The sequence below is a fragment of the Podarcis melisellensis genome (genome assembly GCF_964234715.1).
Source record: "Podarcis melisellensis genome assembly, chromosome: 2".
Classification (NCBI taxonomy): Eukaryota; Metazoa; Chordata; class Lepidosauria; order Squamata; family Lacertidae; genus Podarcis; species Podarcis melisellensis.
The window spans coordinates 39057161-39077391 of NC_138529.1; the positions used below are offsets into that span (position 1 = coordinate 39057161).

The 20231-nt window shown below is 44.2% G+C and overlaps 1 protein-coding gene across 8 annotated transcripts in view; it reads right to left on the bottom strand.

The window, feature by feature from the left end:
* The window catches only part of CDRT4 (CMT1A duplicated region transcript 4), a 32896-nt gene that overhangs the window by 779 nt on the left and 11886 nt on the right, over positions 1-20231 (bottom strand). Inside the window, exon 4 of one of the 8 annotated variants that reach the window (XR_014164254.1) lies at positions 12352-12369. The exons of the other annotated variants lie outside the window; for them this stretch is intronic. The gene's annotated coding sequence lies outside the window, so the exon portion shown is untranslated. Of the gene's footprint in view, positions 1-12351; positions 12370-20231 lie in introns of those variants that run through there. 8 annotated transcript variants of the gene reach the window in all.

Here is a 20231-nt window from a genome sequence, read left to right on the forward strand (position 1 = left end):
GGAGTGGGATAGTCAAACAAACTATAATTAAAGATGAGTGCTGGGTTCGCATGTAAAGCTAAGCCATAGCTGAAACAAACCAAGATTTGTATACCAACAACAAACTATGGCTTCTGGCTGTGGTTTGTTGACAGTAAACAATCCATAGTTAAGCTGCTGGAAAGGGTTAACATATAGCTCTATGTCATGTTTTAACAAAATATTGTTTAATAACCCATGGAAAGAGAAATTCCCTTAAGCCTAGCCTGGAAAGAGGACAGAGAAGTTCACAGAAATAAGACACAAAGTTAAAGAACCACGAAGAAGGTCCTTGGAAATCCTGGAGCACTTTTGTAGTGCTGGATCTAAAAAATAAATAAATCATAAACCAGTAGCTTCTTGACCAAGACATACAAACATTTATTTCAGAAGGCTCTTTCCCAACCTGCATGACATTGTTTTGTTGGAAGCCCTCAATAAATAAAACTACTGCTATCATCACACACTGGCAGTTAAGTATCTACAGGGCAAAAATGCTCTCAATTCAAGATTCAGCAATTCGTATTGGGTGCAGTGGTCCATAAAAGGCACACTGCAAGGCCAAGAAAAATTCATGCACCAGTAGCTGCATTTCACAACCTCAAGCTGTGCCTGAATCCACTTTGGCAGACATTGGAGAAAACTGGCCAGGCAGTTTTGTGTTTTGCATGACACCTCACTGTAACAGCCTAACAATTATGCCTGCTGCCTTTGGACTCTTTGACTCAGCTGCTGTGAAACTACCACTGACATCTTGCTTCACATGGGGTGCAAAGCCCTCTTGGATTTCTCTCCGTTGTAAATTGCACATGCACCTTCGCTGAAAGAACATGTGGAAGTACAACCCCCCACGCCAATGTTCTTGGATGAGCTATTTTGTAGTCCTTTTGTAATTTCTTTTCTCTTTCTTTCCCCTGCATTGGACCTCTCAGAACTGGCTGACAGTCCCACTCTGACTCTGGCAAGAAACCAAATTGGCCCTCATTCACGTTATTGGATCAAAATCTAGAAGGAGCTTTAGTTACGATGCAAAAAGGTGCAGCCATGGTTTTTTGTTTTTGTTTCTTGCACCACCTGACACATTAAGCCACCTAAGCTACACTACACTTAGTGGAAAGAGAACAACAATCCCCTCCAGGTGACTGTGCAAGAGATTCAAATGAGGGAAATAAAATAAAAGGTATTGGCTTACAGTAGGTGAATGGTAAATGCACAAAACAAATGGATGGAGAGAATCGAAAGATGGAAACTGGTGTTTGAGATGGAAATTGGTGTCTGAGCAGAAGATGAGTACTTGAATTCCAGCACAAACCTGGTTCCATTTGATCTAGGATATTCTACTTTGGTCTGATATTTGGGGAATTTCAATTCAGGATAAAACTAAGAAATAAAAATATGAGCTTTCAAATGGGTGAAAGTGGGTAATTTTTACATGACTGAAAAATTCCCTGTAGATTTGAGTGGGAAGGGATGGGTCAAAATTATCCTATATTCAGTGAACAGTTCATGGATGTTTAAGAATCACGATTTGACATAAATGACATCCAGGTTGGGGAAACTAAGCCTCACTGGATGTTGTTGGAAGCCAACTCCCGTCACCCCCAGCCAACATGGTCAATGCTAAGGGTGATAGGAGTTTGAGTCCAGAAACATCTGGAGGGCCACAGGTTCCCAACCACTGTATTGCAACATCCACAGAAGCTCATGGAATCTTGTGCTGAGTGAAAGTAATAGCCAACCCTCCCCTTGATCTCAAGATGGAGGGCTGCATGTTGAAGTAGAAGAAGCATTTCTGTGTTCTACTCAATCCTTCTGAATGACAGCATTCAAAATGCAGGATCTTCCCCACCTCCTCTCCAGGCAAGAAAGACATGACCATAGAAGGAAACCCAGTGAAGTTGCCAGTGCCTTTCTGCAGAGAACACCTTTCTTCCCCATAACCTGCCTGCATCTTTGATGGCAAAGCATCAGTCAGCTTTTGTACCCATGTGGCTCTGTCGTTTCCATATTTCCCCTTCCCTTTCCGGTTGCTTTTCTTTTGCCTCTGCTGATATTTCGCTGAACAAAGTCCCATCCTGCCTTGAGACCTTTAACACTGTGCCTATAAAATCCTAACACTTGGCTAGTTCTCTGCATGCCTTTTCTCTTCTCCATGGTTACCCCAGCCGAGAAACACTTTGTTTTTGTGTCACTTCCATTAGGCTGATTGAGTTTACAGGGGACGGCAGGAAACCATTTGATGGGAATATAAATTCCACGAAACAAAACTCAACAGATAAAAATGTTCCTCTTGGAAGAGTTTTCCCTAGCACTGGGCAGCCTTTGTCAAGGAGTTTGCCACAGAGGAGTCAGCACAAATAGGTCCACTTGTAGCTTTCCTATGACATGCCAAGAGATTTTGTGACCCAACACTGGATAAGGGGGGTGTGTGTTTCCAGATTCCCCCAACTGAAGAACATTGCTTTTTATGAAAGAGGGCAGGGACATATTACTATAATGCAACTTATCCAGCAGTACATGTTAAAATGGATAATTGCTTCTAGTTCTGACGAGAAACTGGCATGGAGGCAATTTCCACACTCTTCTATTTAAAGACCATTTGCCTGTGGTAGGGAGAAAGAGATGGGAAATAAAGTTAAACCCTGCTGGCTGTAACTCAGCATGTTCTGGCAGTGTATAGAATGATTAGCAAAAGCAAACGAGGGGAAATGAAATTATACACTGAAGATGGGAACTTCGCAAATGGGTGGGCTTTTTATTTGAGAAGGGGGCTGCAGAGTTACAATGTCTTTTGCTCTTTCTTGTTTCAAAGCTGTGTGTTTTTAGCCCTTCCTCGCCACACACGCATAAAGGTTGTAGGGCCCCAGAGCTTGTCTCCTATTTATTTTGCCATGTGGTTTCCATATACGCTCACTCTGGGGCCTCCAATCGGAAGGCGCTCCTACCTCAAGACACTAGCGAGGGTAGGGAGAGGTGTGGCAAATGCTTTTGTTTGCTTTGTAATGGAGAACCAGACTAATGCAAAACACTTGTCTTGGAGTGGGCATAATAGCTACCCCTACACGCAAGTATTTGAATTTCAGTCTTTGGCTAAGTACAGTCTGGCCTAAAGCAAGTGAGTATGTTGTAGCTCAACTGGTTGTCATCATCACGGTACTCTTAAATGAGGGAGGGGGAGAGATAAAGCAGTCCACAAAGGGGGGGGGGATATAATAAAGACTCTGTAAGAAAACAAAAAGTAGGAGTTCATGTTCTCACTAGAATTAGCAGAGGTTCAGATATACAAAGTCAGGCAGTTCAGGGATGCTAGGCTCATTCTCATAGTATTCATGGCTTTCTGTGCCCAGAAATTGTCATCATTGTCAGTTTATGATGTTATTATTGGAGTTTTATGACTGGCACGCGCTTTTTGAAATACTGCTTGATGTTTTTGGGGTGGGAGTAGCCACTTTTGCAGGGGTTTTTTGTTTTTAGAAATGAGGATAATAAGTTTTAAAAATGCAGATACATACATACAAATATAAATACATACATACTGAAACTCATCTCCAGGGGATGCTGTTGAGGACATAGGCAGGAAAAGATGAAAAGAGGGATTTTTTAGTAGTCAATGCTACTATAAAAAAGGGGTTTTTTTAGAAGAAGTTATTTTTTTCTGAAGGGAGATGGAACCTCATTATTAGGATTTCCAGTACATTACTTTGAAAGACATGTGAAAACAAGGTAGGCAATGTTCCAGCTTCCAGATGTCATGATAAGCCCCATTAAATAATGCAGAATTATATCTTCTAGTAGAGTTGCATTAAAGTTGTCAAGTATTTTCAGTTTTATAATACTTTCTGTTGCAATTTCAGAACATCAGAATGCACAGAACCCAAGAGGTGCCTCATATTCCATTTTCATTTCAAAATTTTAGATGCTACTACTTACTTTGGAGCCTGCCTTCTCAGGAGTCCTCAGAGCCATTTATTTTCAACCCTTGCTTCTGTTTGCCAGCCCAGACTGAGTACTTGTATGGTGAAGTTCTCATTCATGTGCTCCCTCATACAAACACAACCAGTGCAACCTGAGCCATTGAGAAGAATCCCTAAAGAGCGTTTGCATTGGAATTTCAGCTTTGGTGTCACTGTAGATTCAGGTCCACAAAAACTAGCATACATTACCAGCAGTCACACATTAAGTGCAGCCTAGAATCCAACTCATGGGAAGGGATTTAGCCAGGCAGAGTCCCCTCCCCCCTCCAAGAAAGAAAGAAAGAAAGAAAGAAAGAAAGAAAGAAAGAAAGAAAGAAAGAAAGAAAGAAAGACAGGCTAGAATGAGGGAGGAATAGGAAGGAAACTGGAGGGAACCAGAGAGCCATCTAAATACAGCTGCTCTGTTCAGGAGGTGGAGTTGCTGATGGTGTTTCCTGCTTGGCAGGGGGTTGGACTCGATGGCCCTTGTGGTCTCTTCCAACTCTATGATTCTATGAAAACCATATTCAGTGCTACCTCAGTTTTCGAGAGTCTTGGAAGTCAAACGTTTCGGCTTTTGAACACCAAAAACCTGGAAGTAACTGCTTCAGTTTTCGAATGCTTTTTGGAAGTCGAATGTGCCACACGGCTTCTGTTTTGAGTTTTCCAGAAGTAAACGCTTTGTTTTTTGAATGTTTAAGAATGGTCTTCCGGAATGGATTACCTTCAAAAACCAAGGTACCACTGTATAGATAGCAGGAGGTAACCGAGAACCAGCCATAGACCTCCTATTACATTTAACTTAAAGAATCCCCCTTTTTTCCTTATGATGTTATTGTCTTATAGATTGGTTTCTCATCCTTTCCTCCCATTTATGCATGCCTGAATCTTGTATCTCTATCTTAGTCAGGTGGTCAGGTTTGTTTGTTTTTTGTAAAAAAAAGGGCAAGACATCTGACACCTTTAATAGCTGTATAGAAGAGGTAGCTTCAGCAGGTGAATAACCCCTTAACACTTGATCATCTATCTATATCTATCTATCATCTATCTATCTATCTATCTATCTATCTATCTATCTATCTATCATCTATCCATCCATCCATCCATCCATCTATCTATCATCGGAAGTCTAATTCCAAAGAACTAGTCCTTAAGTTAATCTAGCTAGAAAGCTAGAACAGTTCCTAGAGATGTATTTTCTTGGGAGAAGATGCCATCTCCATCACAATTATCAATCTTTTTTTCTTTGAAGACTCCCCGCCCCCCTTTTTTTTCCTGCAAAGGAATACACTGAGTTTTGGCTGCCGCTGCTGTACACAGAAACAGCCCCCTGTGCCTCCTGCAATGAGGCTATATTTTCCGTTGTGTTTGTACAATGATCGTGCTCATATTGCAGGAATGACTCGGCTGCTACTGTTGCACTAACAGTAAAATGGCTGGGGTGGAGCAGGGTGGGTGGGGAGTGATTCTGCAAACTCTTAAGGCAAGCTCGGGAATGCATCGAGTAAGAGAGCTGGGAAACTTTTCCTGGACCAGTTTTTTGCTTTTGTTTTAACTGGGAAGGCCTATCCAGGTCAGTGACCCTGGCCTCAATTCCAGTGTTTTCACATATGCCTTTTCCCCCGTGCGGGTGAGAAAGCTTTGCTATATGAATGGACCCTTCTGCCTGGTGCCGACTGCACCACGCTATGGAGGAGCAAAGTTAAATATGGCCCCTTGGCAGGAAGGCACAGCTCACAGATATTTGGGGGTGGAGGAGAGAGCTTGCTAATGTGAAATGCCAAGGCAACAAATAGTTGACATTAGAATTGCATGCAGGCTGTGGGACTAGGCTATTCCTTTCAGGCACTCACACAAAGGGCCCCTTTTTTGTCTCGCTGCTAAAGACAAGCAACAGAACGAGAAATACAGAAACGATATTGATAGCTAGGGGAAAGGCCTGTGGAATTTCTGGGGAGGGTTTGCTATCCCAAAAGCACAATGGCCTGTGCTTTGAAATGCACAGACCACGTAGGACGCAAAAGGCCACTGGGGTCTCACGTGACCATGGATTTGCCTTCCCCGCCTACCCCGGCCGATTCCCCCTCACCCAGAACTTGGTGAGAGTTCTTGCTGCTCTCCAACGTCTACGGCAACAATCCTGCCACACATTCAGGCAGCCTTACTGCATGCCCTCCAGCATTTCTCCAGTGAAAGTAGGGATGCCCTATTCCATCATCATCATCATCATCATTTTATTATTGATACCCCACCCATCTGACTGGCCCAGCCACTATGGGAGGCTTCCAACGTATATAAAAACATAATAAAACATTAAACATAAAAACTCCGCTTCCCCATACAGGGCTGTCTTCAGAGGTTTTCTAAAGGTTGTATAGTTACTTAGCTCCTTGGCTTGGAGGTTACATAACTCCATACTTTCCATACATTTCTCTGATTAAATTGGGGTGTCTTAAGGAAGAGCGGGACATTTCGGGATCAAATCAGAAACCAAGATGGCTTCTGTAAATCCGGGACTGTCCTTGGAAAATAGGGACATTTGCAGGGTCTGTGACTGCACAGCATGGCGGCTCAGATTGCCTTCCACTGATTCATAGAACCAAAGAATCATAGAGTTGTAGAGTTGGAAGTGACCGCAAAGGGTCATCCAGTCCCAACCCCCTGCAATGCAGGAATTTCAGCTAAAGCATCCATAGCAGATGGCCATCCACAGGCAAATCTTTAGCATATGCGCCGCCGGGGTGCAAAGATCTGCCCAGTGTCCCGAAATTTAGTTTAGCTCCCCCAATTAACTTTTGCATCACCGTTGTGAGCGCTGTCGTTGAGTCTGATGAGCGGCACCATTGTGAATGAAAAGCACCACCGCTGGCGCGGTGTGTCTTTGGTAAATGAGTGTGCAAACAGTAGGTATACATCTTATATACCTAGTTACAGGTGGGTAGATGTGTTGGTCTGCCGTAGTTGAAACAAAATAAATAAATAAAATTCAGTCCAGTAGCACCTTAGAGACCAACTAAATTTCTTATTGGCATGAGCTTTCGTGCGCATGCATCTGAAGAAGTGTGGTAGATAGTTAAGAGCTTAAGCGGCTTCAGTGGTGGGTGCCTGGTGCCCTCCAGAATCCGCGCCCAGGTGCCCTGCACCCCTTGCACCCCAGGTAAAGATGGCCCTGGCCATCCAACCTCTGCTTAAAAACCTCCAAGGAAGGAGTTGTTCAGAACTGTTGACAGGTGCCAGGCCAGAGAAGCTTAGGTCTGGAGCAACACATGGGGTGTCCAAGTCAGGTTTGCAGACTTCAGGTGTTGCTTCTTTGCTGCAAAGCAGAATCCAGTGAGGGATATTTATAAAAGGAGCAGTTGGAGGAGGTCACATAGTTGTAGAATTGTCTGTGCCTGCCTCCTCCTTCCATTTTGCCCCAACCTACAGTTCCAGACCCATAGTTCTGTCACAGTGAAGCAGTTTGGAAATGTAACTTGGATAAATAAAGTGTGTTTCTACTCTAAGGGCCTTCTCTCGGATGATAATAGGCCCACAGTCGTTGCTCATTTTGGGGGAGGATCCAGATGGTTTCATTCGGTGGCAGGGATAGAGCATTTTCCAAGGACTTGGGAGGAAATATAGCTCAATGCTTGTGCTGGGTACAGATGAGCACGAAAGGAGCGCAAAGCAGGAAGATGACTTTTTTTCTTTTCTTTTCTTTTCAAAAAGGCAGCTAGAAAGGCCTCAGCAATTTAGCATTTTATCTATAGCTAACGGGGGAAGAGGAAGCTTTGCTGCACAGCAAATGAACCATATTAAACGTTGGCTATTTGTGGCACTGCCAGCCAAAGGAACAATCCTAACACCTAAGATTCATCAAGCTAGACCTTACAACTTCATTGTTTCCCTAGCTACTAGGACCCTAAAATGTCCTATTCCCAGAATGTAATCTAAACTGGAATCTAGAAACATATAAAAAATGCTGTGAAAATTGTTTTTTTTTTAAAAAAAAGCGTTTTGAATAATATATTAAATTTGCCATAAGCTCACCATAGCCATCTAGTGTCACATTTGTATAATGCACTTAAAACATTATATTTGCAGCTGTACAGCTGAGTCCTAAGGTTAGCCAGTAACCAATTACTTGAACTGGAGTGGGGGGGGGGGGCACACTGTTCTGATTCATTAGATGCAACTTGTGAACCCTGTACCATGTGCAACTTCAAAATCTGGAATTACACAATATGGGCAGCTGGGTTTAGACCACCAACAAGGAGTTCTGCCCCCTCCCACCTTGTGTAGGAGGAATTGAAGACATCATTTTTAAAGCCCCTTTGAACATTGCCACCATTTCCATGGCAAATACATGCATACTGGGAGATAATATCAGGGTCATTTAAGACAAGGCCGTGCATTTGAATGGGCTGCATGGCACATCACTCTGGCGCCAAGGGAGTTAGCAATGCAGCTTGAGCACGGCCCACAGTGGGATTGTAGATAGTGCAAACAATCCTGGACATTGTGGATAGAGATGAAGGAGGCACATAATAGCATGAACGTATTCCAGGGGGTGGTCACGTAGCCAGTTGACCACCATCAACACCCTGTGCTTTTTCACCTTTAACACCTGCATGATGCAGACATTTTAAAAGTAAATGTCATTTTCATTTGAGACCTTTGATTACTACAGCTGCTAGTCAGAGCAGACAACAAAGGCTGAGCTGCTCTGTGCTTTGATGCTGAAACCAGCCCTGCCAAAGAGCCCCGCCTTTCACAAATCCTCGCCACTTTCAGCAGTGATCTGCCCCTAAAGCATCATTCAACAGCTGTTTTGCTCGTTTCCCCCTGAAGTGGTATTCTGTTGCTGTTGCTGCACAGACACTCCTCCATGCCCATCAGACAGTGAAACCTTGGATATAAGTGACTGCCCAATTTCCAAACAGTCAGAGAAAGAGAGGAAGTGCTGTAGCAGCCCGAACAAAGGCCGCCTTTGTGAGCTTGGAGAACAAGCCAGGAAAACACAACACGGCATTAAAAATTACATGCTAGGCTGGCAGGATCGTTCAGAAGGGGATCAACCAATACAGACGGCGTTTCCCCGGGACTCCAGTGAGAAATTCCGGTACCGCCGTTTCAGAGCAGAGCTAAGTCTGAAGACATTTGAGTTCTTCTCAAACTGTTCTAAGAAAAGCACCGCAAATTCTGGAGCGGACACACGGCTGTCATTCCCGGCTTGCGTGTCCTAATAATACATGCCAGGTTTGAAAAGTCCATGGAATCTGGTTGTCATTAACTCTCTGCTGATGTTATTGAGGAGGAGTGAATGGTGAGCCTGCAAAGGGCACAGGATTGAAAGACCCAACGGTCTTCCTGCTACAAAAATTAGGCGGCTGCTAATTTTATTTGCCCTGAAATTACCCGTGAGCAAATGCCAATTCCATGTGGCGGCAGATATCACTAGGTGGCACTGTTGTGAAACTTGCCTTTTAAGGCTTATTTGACCCAGGAAGTTGACCATGTGCATTGATTTAGGGCACCGCTGGATGGTGAGTATTGGGATTCAAGAGCATGCCAGAAAATTGAGGTTTGCGCAATTAAAGTGGATTAAAGCGCTATGTCGCCTAGTGCAACAAATCCACTTTTACAAAAGAAACAGATTTCTTTGCAGTTCAGAAAGTGATGGGGAAATGGACAGAAAATGTGGAATAAATGAATGAATCATTCATGGGAATGCATGCCAACAACCTGCAAACAAATTAGGAGAAATGCAAAAGGAATGTTCATCATCGTATAACCTCCTTGCAAGCAAATCACAATAAATGCTCAGTACAGTGGTACCTCAGGTTACAGACGCTTCAGGTTACAAACTCCGCTAACCCATAAATAGTACCTTGGGTTAAGAACTTTGCTTCAGGATGAGAACAGAAATTGCGCGGCAGTGGCTCAGTGGCAGTGGGAGGCCCCATTAGCCAAAGTGGTACCTCAGGTTAAGAACAGTTTCAGGTTAAGAATGGACCTCCAGAACGAATTAAGTTCTTAACCCGAGGTACCACTGTAAAGATTCTGTATAATCAAACTGTGTGATCTTTGTGCAAGAAAATCAGAATGAATGCTCACAACATAGGTTAAAGCCTTTCTTCATTATTGCAGTTTAGATTCCACCTTCATTCAAGGTAGGTAATAACCACAAACCCCAGCAGACACCTTTTCTTTTTAAAAAACTAAATCGGGTATCCGGGCTGCAAAGCCCACTGAGAGATTGATGCATGCTGCAGGACTTGGCCCTTTCCACACTACTGATTTTAAACCTCCAAACTGCCCCTCCCAGATGCTTACTCCCATGGGCCTTTGCCAGTGATACCCTGGAACCCAAATGCCTTGGCTCCCAAACAAATCGGCTCCCAAACGATCAAAACCTAGAAGTGAGTCTTCTGGTTTTCGAGCTATTTTTGGAAGCTGAACATCCGACAGGGCTTCTGTGGCTTCCTGCAGCAAATCAGAAGACACGCTTTGGTTTCCGAAAGTTTTGGAAGTTGAACAGACTTCCGGAACGGATTCTGTTCAACTTCCAAGGTACAGCTGTTGAGTACAAGTTGAGGGGGAAAGAACAGGCACTCATTCAGGTGGATCTGCTACCCCATATCTCCAAAAAAAAAAAAGGCCTGACAGTCCTCAGGTGATTTGAGCTAACTCATGGCTCATTTTTTCTCCCTCTCTCTTGCCTAAAGGTAAAGGTACCTCTAACTATTAGATCCAGTCGTGGACAACTCCGGGGTTGCATGCTCATCTCGCTCTACAGGCCAAGGAAGCCAGCGTTTGTCCACAGACAGCTTCCGGGTCATGTGGCCAGCATGACTAAGCCACTTCTAGCAAACCATAGCAGTGCACGAAAACACTGTTTACCTTCCCACTAGAGTGGTACCTATTTATCTACTTACACTTTGACATGCTTTCAAACTGCTAGGTTGGCAGGAGCAGGGATCGAGCAACGGGAGCTCACCCCATCATGGGGATTCGAACCGCCGACCTTCTGATTGGCAAGCCCTAGGCTCTGTGGCTTAGACCACAGCGCCACCCGTGTCCATTCTCTCTCTCTCTTGCCTACCTCTGCCCATTTCTTCCAAAATGCATCACCTGATGTTTCTATGCAAACACATCTACTACACCCGCCCACAAACCTATCTGTGTGTGCATGTGTCCTTCTACAAGCTGTAATGATGGCTGAGTGCTTCTCAACGCTCAAGAGATGCCCCCACTTATCAGGAGACCATCTTCTAACCTCAGTTAGCTGATATCTTATCAACGGGAGCTCACTATTACAGCCAGCAATATTCCTAAGAAAAGCAACACTCACCCAGCGGCTAATAATAATAGGAATCAAATCCTTATGAAGCCCCCTGAGGATGTAGCAGTGCCTGAGAGTACAATTTTGCTATGTGAAGAAATACCCTTGGGCTGAAAAAAAATCCCTGAAGGTATGATCGGCACTGCAATACCATTTACTTGGGCCTAATTCTCAAGGAATGTGCTTCTGAGCAAATGTGATTAGAGGTGTGCTGCACATCACATATGAAACCATGAAATATAAGACATGCTTGTAAAGAAGGAAGTGGGTGTTGGCTTTTCCTAAGATACTCAGCCACTTGCACAGCACTCTGTTGTTAAAATTTCACCCCTCAAGGGGACTATCCTTGGAGCTCTCTAAGCTGATCAACTCAGGACCATTGCAGACTAGGCAAAAATGCTACCAAAGGACTGAAGTTCTAAAGAAGAAGGCTTAATACATCCCAGATCCTATTTTTCCTGAAATTATTAGGAAAGGAATGGGATACCAGGTCCTGGTATCAGGAGGCCAGACTATTTGTCCTCCTAGGACGGCATTTTCTACTATTGCCTGCTGACCGATTTCCAGCATTGGTTCTCCAGCCTCACTTGATACCTGATTAAATTTTATTATTATATGCTGAGATTCCTTCATTGCAGGGGGTTGGACTAGATGACCCATGCGGTCCCTTCAGACTCTACAATTCTATGATTCTATATGAGATCTCACAGATTGCTGCATACACAGTATTTTTTGCTGCTTCCTAGCTAGCCTATAGCCCCCCATCCCTGACAACATTACATAATGGGATAGCAGATACTAAATAACCATTGAAATCACTTTTCCTACTCTAAGGGACAACTTTAAAATCTGGCCCAAATAACGTGTTTGGTGTAAAGAGGTGTGCACACAATAAGGTATATAAGGAGTCACTGGGCTCCTTGTATTTTTTTATTTTATTTTTTGCTAAAATGGATTGATAATATGGCTGTATTTTCCAACTGCGCTCTCAATGGATCATGCATTCCTGCACCTCCCAACTCAGTATCCATGCATTAAGTCCTTGAATAAACTGAAAGCATATTTCCCTGGTCCCTAGAAAAACAAAAACAAAAGCCAGGCATCACTTCCTCTCCAAAGAAGCCTCAGGCTTATTTCATATCTGCCATCATCTTAAAATAACTGAGCTTTGCAAGCTGGACATGATGCCATCCGTGATTGGGCTCATGCTATGCATCACCAATAGGTCACTCTCTGGCTCAGTTACAGTATAAAAGTAGGATTGTGCACCAAACCCTCAACGGCCACTCCAGGACAGGAAACGCAGGTTCATGAGAGGGCAATTTGAAGCAGAAAAGTGGTAGGGGGAGAGTGTGCTTAACCCTTCCTTCATTAGTGTTTCCACTGAAAACTCTCCCTTCAAACTACAATATGCACGCGCGCGCGCACACACACACACACACACAGCTGCTTTTCACACCAAGAAGCTCCTCCAAATGTACATTTACTCCATTCCAAACCAGAAATGTGGACCTCCCTGTCTTTTTAATAAAGACAGTTCCATTTTTAAAAGAATTAGTAAGAAGACGCCTGTGAAACCTGCAAGTTCTGATGTGAGAAAGGAGAATTTCCCAGAAAGGGAAGGAAACAAACACACAAATAAATGGCTGCACCCTGCGAAATAGTTTCACCGGGCAGCGCTGATCAGGCTGGCTCCTCTACTACGAAAGCCCACTGCTGTCTTTGGCGCTCTGCTTGTTTTCACTGTTTAATGAAACAATAATTCTGTTTTAAGCATTGGCAGCTGTCTTATGCACTGAGGTTTTGTGTAAATTTGTTATCCTTCATGGTGAAAACCATATAAATAAACACAGCAGCTTTTCCTTCCTGCCTGGACTCCCCACAAGAACCAGGCTAGTGGCTCTGGGCTCCCCTTCTCTGTCTCTCTCGCTTGCTCGGCTTGATAGCCTCAGACGCCAGCAATCACAACCCTGCCTCCCACTGAGCGAGCAGCCAGCTTTGGTTTAAATCAGCTTCTCCCTGGAACTCGTAATAAACACAGCGCAAAGTTTTGGAGCCATCAATGAATGGGATTGGCCAGGCTGGTCCAGCGTTCCCAGTGTTAATACTGCGGTGGCTTCAGCCCAAAGTCCAGCTTGGCTTGATAAGGTTGTCAAAGCTTCCTGTTCTGGCTGACTACATTCAAATAGAACCTGCTTACATGAGCTCAAATCCCAACATGTGCTGAATGCTTCAGTGCCCCCTGAAAAACTGTCCCAGCAAAGCTCAACTTGTTTCTTTCAGGTCTGCAAATTGGGAGAGACCGATTGGAACAAGTGGGTCTTTCAGAGGCCCAGATTCAAGAACAGAATAGCCCTTTCAATTCCTTTGACTTTTCCAATTTAAAACCGCCCTCTTCAAATCCTGCCCCAGTGAACCTTGACTAGCTTTAATGGGGGAAATTGCTTAGTTTGAAATGTCTCAAAATTCTAAGTGCCTGGCTCTTGGATTTTGGAATAATTTAGAAAATATATATATATACTGTTTGTTGTTTGTCGGCTAATTCAATTCAAAATTGCCAACAATTTACTAAGCTAGTTGTAAATGATGAATAACAACAACAATAATAAAATTGACTATCAACGTAGCATCAAAGTTCCTGCTTTGATGAGAATTCAAATTTTGCCAAGTGTGAGGAATCTATTGCATTGACTGCTATTCCAATTCATTTTGCTCTTACTGTTGAAGGCCACCCCACTCAACCATGGCAATGTTAGAGAGGGTTGAGGGTTGCCCACCATGACATACAGGATGAAAGTGTGTGTGTGTGTGTGAACACACACAAAAGAATTTGGGGCTGACTACATTACAGTGGTACCTCGGGTTACATATGCTTCAGGTTACATACACTTCAGGTTACAGACTCCGCTAACCCAGAAATAGTACCTCGGGTTAAGAACTTTACTTCAGGATGAGAACAGAAATCGTGCTCCGGCAGCACAGCAGCAGCAGGAGGCCCCATTAGCTAAAGTGGTGCTTCAGGTTAAGAACAGTTTCAGGTTAACAACGGACCTCCGGAACAAATTAAGTACTTAACCCAAGGTACCACTGTAATGTGAGTGATTAAGTGTGCCTATTTCAAATTGCTGCACACTGAGGGCAGGTTCATTTATTTAGAAGATAAACCAACCTTTTAACATTATTTTTAATAGGGAGGTTTTGCACAAGTTGGCTCTTGCACAAAACTGCTCTATTAAAAAAAATATAGAAACAGGTATCGACAGATAAACAGGAACTGGGAGTGAAGGGTTCTTATGCCCCTCCCTCCCTGCTTCCTCCATTGCACCTAGGCCCCATAAAACTCATATTTTGGAGTATCATCCTTCACTCACTGTCTGAAGGATGTAATGTATGTGGTTCATCTTAGGGCTGCATGTTGCTTTTTAGCCTTCATGTGGCAAGTCAGCATGAGAAGAAACATGAGCCATTTTTGAAATTGTCACCATGTGACTACTTACTCTATTGCTTCCTTAAATACAGAGGCAAAGCAGATGCCCGAAAAATGTGATTTAGCATGTCTGAACCGTTCCCTAGATGATAAAGTTCAAGTAAACATAGCTGCAAATATTGAAGTGCTCTTCTTCTGCACATGTAATGGGATAGAGCTCAGTCCAAAGAGCATGAGACTCTCTATCTCAAGGTCATGCGTTCGAGCCCCACGTTGGGCAGAAGATTCTTGCATGGCAGGGGGTTGGACTAGGTGACCCTCAGGGTCTCTTCCAACTCTGCAATTCTATGTTTCTATGTCACTTCCATTATTATGCTTATGCCAGCATCCCCATTCAAAGGCTCTTTTCTTGTGGATTCCTAAAAAAAGCTCTTAGAAACCTTGTGTTAAATTATTCTGCAGCTATCCCTCAATCCCAGTGAAGGCCTGTAGCTGGAGCAAAAAGAAAAAACTGTAAGCCTTTCCATAGAGAGAACCTTTTGTCAAGATTGCCTTCAGCTACATTTCAGGCTCACATAATATGTGGTATATTCTTGTCATCTTCGGGGTGGGGGTGGGGAGACCTCCCCCCAAAGAGACCCTTGGAATTCTGCTATGGAAGCCAGGAATGCTGAGTGTTCTGTTCCTTAATCACCAGCCTATAACTTCTCTGTTTCATCAGCTCTGTTTTCAGTTTAAAAATTATAGCACAGAGCAGTGGCGTAGCGTGGGTTGTCAGCACCCGGGGCAAGGCAAGTAATCCCTAACCCGTGGATTTGCGCCCCCTAACCCTAACCCCCAGATGTTGCGCCCGGTGCGGCCGGGCCCCCCCTGCACCCCCACACTACGCCACTGGCACAGAGCGATGTGATTTTTGTAAATACTGTGAACACAGGATGGAATGGCAAGCTGGTAGATTTACAAGCCCTTAATAACTTGGGCATAGCTGTCAACTTTTCCTTTTTCTTGTGAGGAATCCTATTCGGAATAAGGGAATTTCCCTTTAAAAAAGGGAAACGTTGACAGCTATGAACTTGGGTCCAGGATACCTTAAGAATTGCCTTACAAATTAGGTTGCACTTCAGCTTCCATCAGCCCCAGCCAGCATGGCAAAAGGTCAGGGATGTTGGGAGTTGGAGTCGAACGACTATTTTGGTGTTAAGCGGTATAAAAATTAAAGAATAAAAAGAATAAAACATCTGGAGGGCCAGAGCTTCCCTATCCCCGACATACAGCAAGGAACTGCACACTCTGGGGTGTAGAAGGCACATACAAAACTGTTGTTTTAACTGAGGATTTGAGCTATCCATTCATCCTCTGAATATGCCAGATTTTCAAAGCTTAGTGCACTCTGCTGCTCATTTCTAATAGACAACTGCTGAATGATCATCCATTTGTTTTTGACAGTAATGACTAACCCTGCTCTTTATACTGCTCCTCTCTTATAGAAGTCCAAATGAGCTCATGCTTCCATGTCAATTTGAGGATATATTGAATTTGTTTCCAGGAAGACAATATAGAATTTCCAATCCAAAGTTCATGGGAGTGTTTAAAATGTGAAATGTCCTGATCTCATATTTGGATGACATTTCTACCTTCCTTTCACTTCTTGGTAGGAAAAAAAAAGCCACAGCTGAATTTAGAGGTTACTCTGATTTGTTTTGACCTTAAGATAATAGTGGAGAATTGAATCCAGAAGCTTTGTTTTTAAAGAACCAATTTTCTTCTTCCAGAAATAGCTCCCCCCCACAAATAGGATCCACTAATTATCATTCAAACAAGATTGCATCTGCCTACACCAGGGTAAATCTCCTGGTTCCCTATGACATATATTAGAGGAGGCCTAGTCTTCATTATCTCTTCATGATATGCCCCCTTTCCTTATCTCTCATCCTCTTCCTTGTCCGCAACGCAAGAGAGAGATTCTCATCTTCTATAAAAGCAACAAATGGGGAAACTGCTGCAGTACAAATTCCCCCTCCAGATGTTGATAACCTGCAACTCCCATCCCCCCTTGACCATTGGCCATGCTGGAGTCCAACAACATCTGGAGAGCCATAGGTTCCGCAGCCCTTTCTAGATAAGTTATTCACTTCCCTGTGAGAACTGTTCCAGTGGGTGAACCAGATAAACAAGGACAAAATGAAGTGGGATAATTACAGACATTCCTAGAGCCTGGAAGTGTCCTGTAAGGCCTTTTGGCAAGAGGACTGTCAGCTGGCTTACAAGTGAAATGGTGATGCCCTTCATCCTCCTGCTTTGCTCAGAAAATCACTCTGCCTCAGGAAAAACCTGGTCTGCTGGGCTACAACAATTAAGAAAGTAAGACAAACCCATCCTGCTGCTTCCCACAATGGCCAACCATTGTTGGAGATGCAGAAAGCCCACAAGACACCAAGGCAATAGCCCCACCCTGCTATTTGCCACAAAGCAAGTGGTAATCAAGGGCATGCTACTTCTGAACAAAGGAGTTCCACCCAGCCACCATGCCTGATAGATAGCTTTATCTGCCATAAATTTGCCTAATCTACTTTTAGGAACAGAGAGAGGCTGTCTTACACCAAGTGAAGGTATTTATAAGTCAAGTGCATTTTTGTTTATTCTGACTGGCAGCAACTATCTAGGTTTTCCGGCAGAGCTCTCCCACACTACAGCAGTGTGTAGTGTAGCGGTTAGAGTGTTGGCCTAAGACCTGGGAGACCAGGGTTCAAATCCCCACTCGGCCACAAAGTTCACTGGGTGGCATTGAACCAGTCACAGTCTCTCAGCAGTCTCTCGTGCCACTTTAGGCGCCAATTAATATCAGCGACTAGGGCTTAAAATGCCTACCACAACAGCGCAATCCTACACCTGTCTCCTAGTCAATTCCACCCAGTTCAACAAGGCTTATTCCCAGGTAAGTGGATATTAGATTACAGTCTAAATTCCGAAATGCAAGGACTGCCACCTCCCGCTTCTGCAATTGCAGCACGGATTCAGAAACCTGAAAGATTTTAATGCCTAGTAGATTCAGACACAGATCACAGTGTTCAAAGTAAACACTTCAACCCCTCATTCATCACCCAGGAATGCTAATCCAGCATGGCCTTGAACTCAGCAACTCTTGCTGAGATGGGTGTGTGTGGCCCAGATTCCTCTTAAGGCCTGCGTCAGGGATGAATAAATGGAGGGACCATGTTTCAGAGTTTATTGCTCCACTTCCACTCTATCATACAGAAAAGCTGTCTGCTTGCCATGATAGAGTGATGCTCTTTCCTCCAAGATTGTTCCTATCTGTGTTTCCTCCGAGGCAAAGGACCAGCAGCCTCCAGCCAGCATGCTTGAGGGGTGGCTTTTGTAAGATTTTCTCTCCCTTCCAGGCTAATTAGAAACAGGTGCTTGTTTCCTGGGAATGACAGCAACCGGTTCTATAGGCTCACACCCTTAATTGTGAGCTATGCCAAATAACCTGTTTATTGAGTGCCTGGCTTGTACTTTACATTACGGTGAAGGAACACATGTCATTATCATCTTTATTAAATATTGTGAGAGCAGTAGGGCAGCTCTAGAGGCACTCTCGCCAAATCCAGTCCAAATGCGCCTTTCTCAAGCCCTTGGGGAGAAATGCGCCTGTCAGTTCAAAGCAGGAGCCCAGGCACTGAGTTCAAAGGAGAATTCCACCCTGCCCCTGTTTCCCATGATATCACCCAGAAACCTCCTGCTCATACTGGGCAAAATTCTGCAGTTTTTAAAAGCAAGTTTCCTTCTTTTAATTGGCAATGAATGGATAAGTGCACAAACCTTTCTGTGAGACTCTGTTAAAGATACATGAGGGCGATTTGCTGCCTGAAGCATATTGGGAGGAGAAGACTGATGTCTGAAATAGTGGCCTGATTCAGACATAATGCTAAGACAACCTATGGATTAGTGTGAATGAGCAAGCATGTGGCAATGTAGAGAAAAAATCTGGCATTGCTGCTACCACATTACCAACAGCAAAACCAGTGCTTTTTTTCTGGGGAGACGCAGGGGGACACATGCCCCTAAACATTTTGTGAATCTTTGTACTTTTGTCCATTTACTGTGTTTATTTTTCCTGATTTGGACTATAAAATGGTGATGTTCTTGAGTCAAAATGAGAGTACCCCTAAACATTTTTTTAGAAAAAAAAGCACTGAGCAAAACTATGTTTTATATAATCTGTAAGCCACCCAGAGTGGCTGGGGAAACCCAGCCAGATGGGTGGGGAATTATTATTATTATTATTATTATTATTATTATTATTATTATTATTATTATGTTTGGCTTAGCATTACGTGCAAACCTGGTCTCATGGTATGTCTTGCTCCAAACAAACAAACAAACAAACAAACAAACAAACAAACAAACAAACAGGGTTTTGCTGAGCATACTCTGCCATACACACTTTTGCCTGGTCTGAAATCTATGCTGACTGAAAGTGGCTCTTTGGGGGTTTCCAACAGGAGCCATTCCCAGTCCAAACTGGAGATGCTGGGGATGGATGGATGGAACCTGGGACCTTCTGCATGCAAAGCAGATGCTCCAACACAGTCCTTCCCAGAGCAAGTGGGAGCTGCTCAGCTTTCGCAGCCTCCACTGCAGGCTGAGAGCCAAATGCCTCAGACCCTGAGGAGTGAGAAGGAAGCTGACATCAGAGCTGGCAGCATGCGTACATACAGCTTATCCATTGGATCGCCATCGGAGCAACATCTGTTTTCTGTGTCTTCTTGGGCAGGGTGCCAAGCTTCTAACAATATGCAGCCTCATAGACCCATCTGTGCCCGGGATATCTTATTTGCCCGCTGAAGCTCTCAGATGGCAACAGCTCCATGTGGGGACCCTGCAAGCAGCAGCATCTGTCACCAGCGCCATCCTGCCCTGCCCGCTTTTGAAGGAGCCCCTCGCAAGAAAGATCATGAAAAGGAGGCCGCTCTGAGCGAAAGCTAATGATCTTTCTGGCTCGAAGAGCATTCTCTCCCCGAGGCAGAGGCGGCGCTTCCGCAGCCCACAGCCGCCAAGCCCAATCGCTGCAGACAGTGTTTTCGTAACCCCCACCACCTGGGTGGCAACCAGCACATCTGCTGCCTGGATGAACTAAAGCAGAGCTTGACCTTCCTGTTCTCCAGAAGGCAGCTCAGTCGGCTGCTAAAAAGAGGAGGGAGAGAAGAACTGAAAATGCAATTCAGATTTCTCAGCTATCTGCTCCTCGAACTTTAAAGAAGTTCCAGGTTTCACCTCGAAAGAAGTTCGCGCACCCACAGCTATGTCAGTCATGGAAGAGGTAGTCTCTTTCCTTCCACCAGGCACAGGCTCTGGAATCTGCTCCCTTCATCCCGATGCTGTCTGACAGCTGTCGGCAGCTGAGCAAGGTGAGCCAGGAGTTGAGTCAGAGCTGAGGAATCAAGCCAGGAAGGCTTTGCTACTCAGGCAGGATCCCAGCCCAAATGGCAAGCCTTTTACAGGTCTTCCT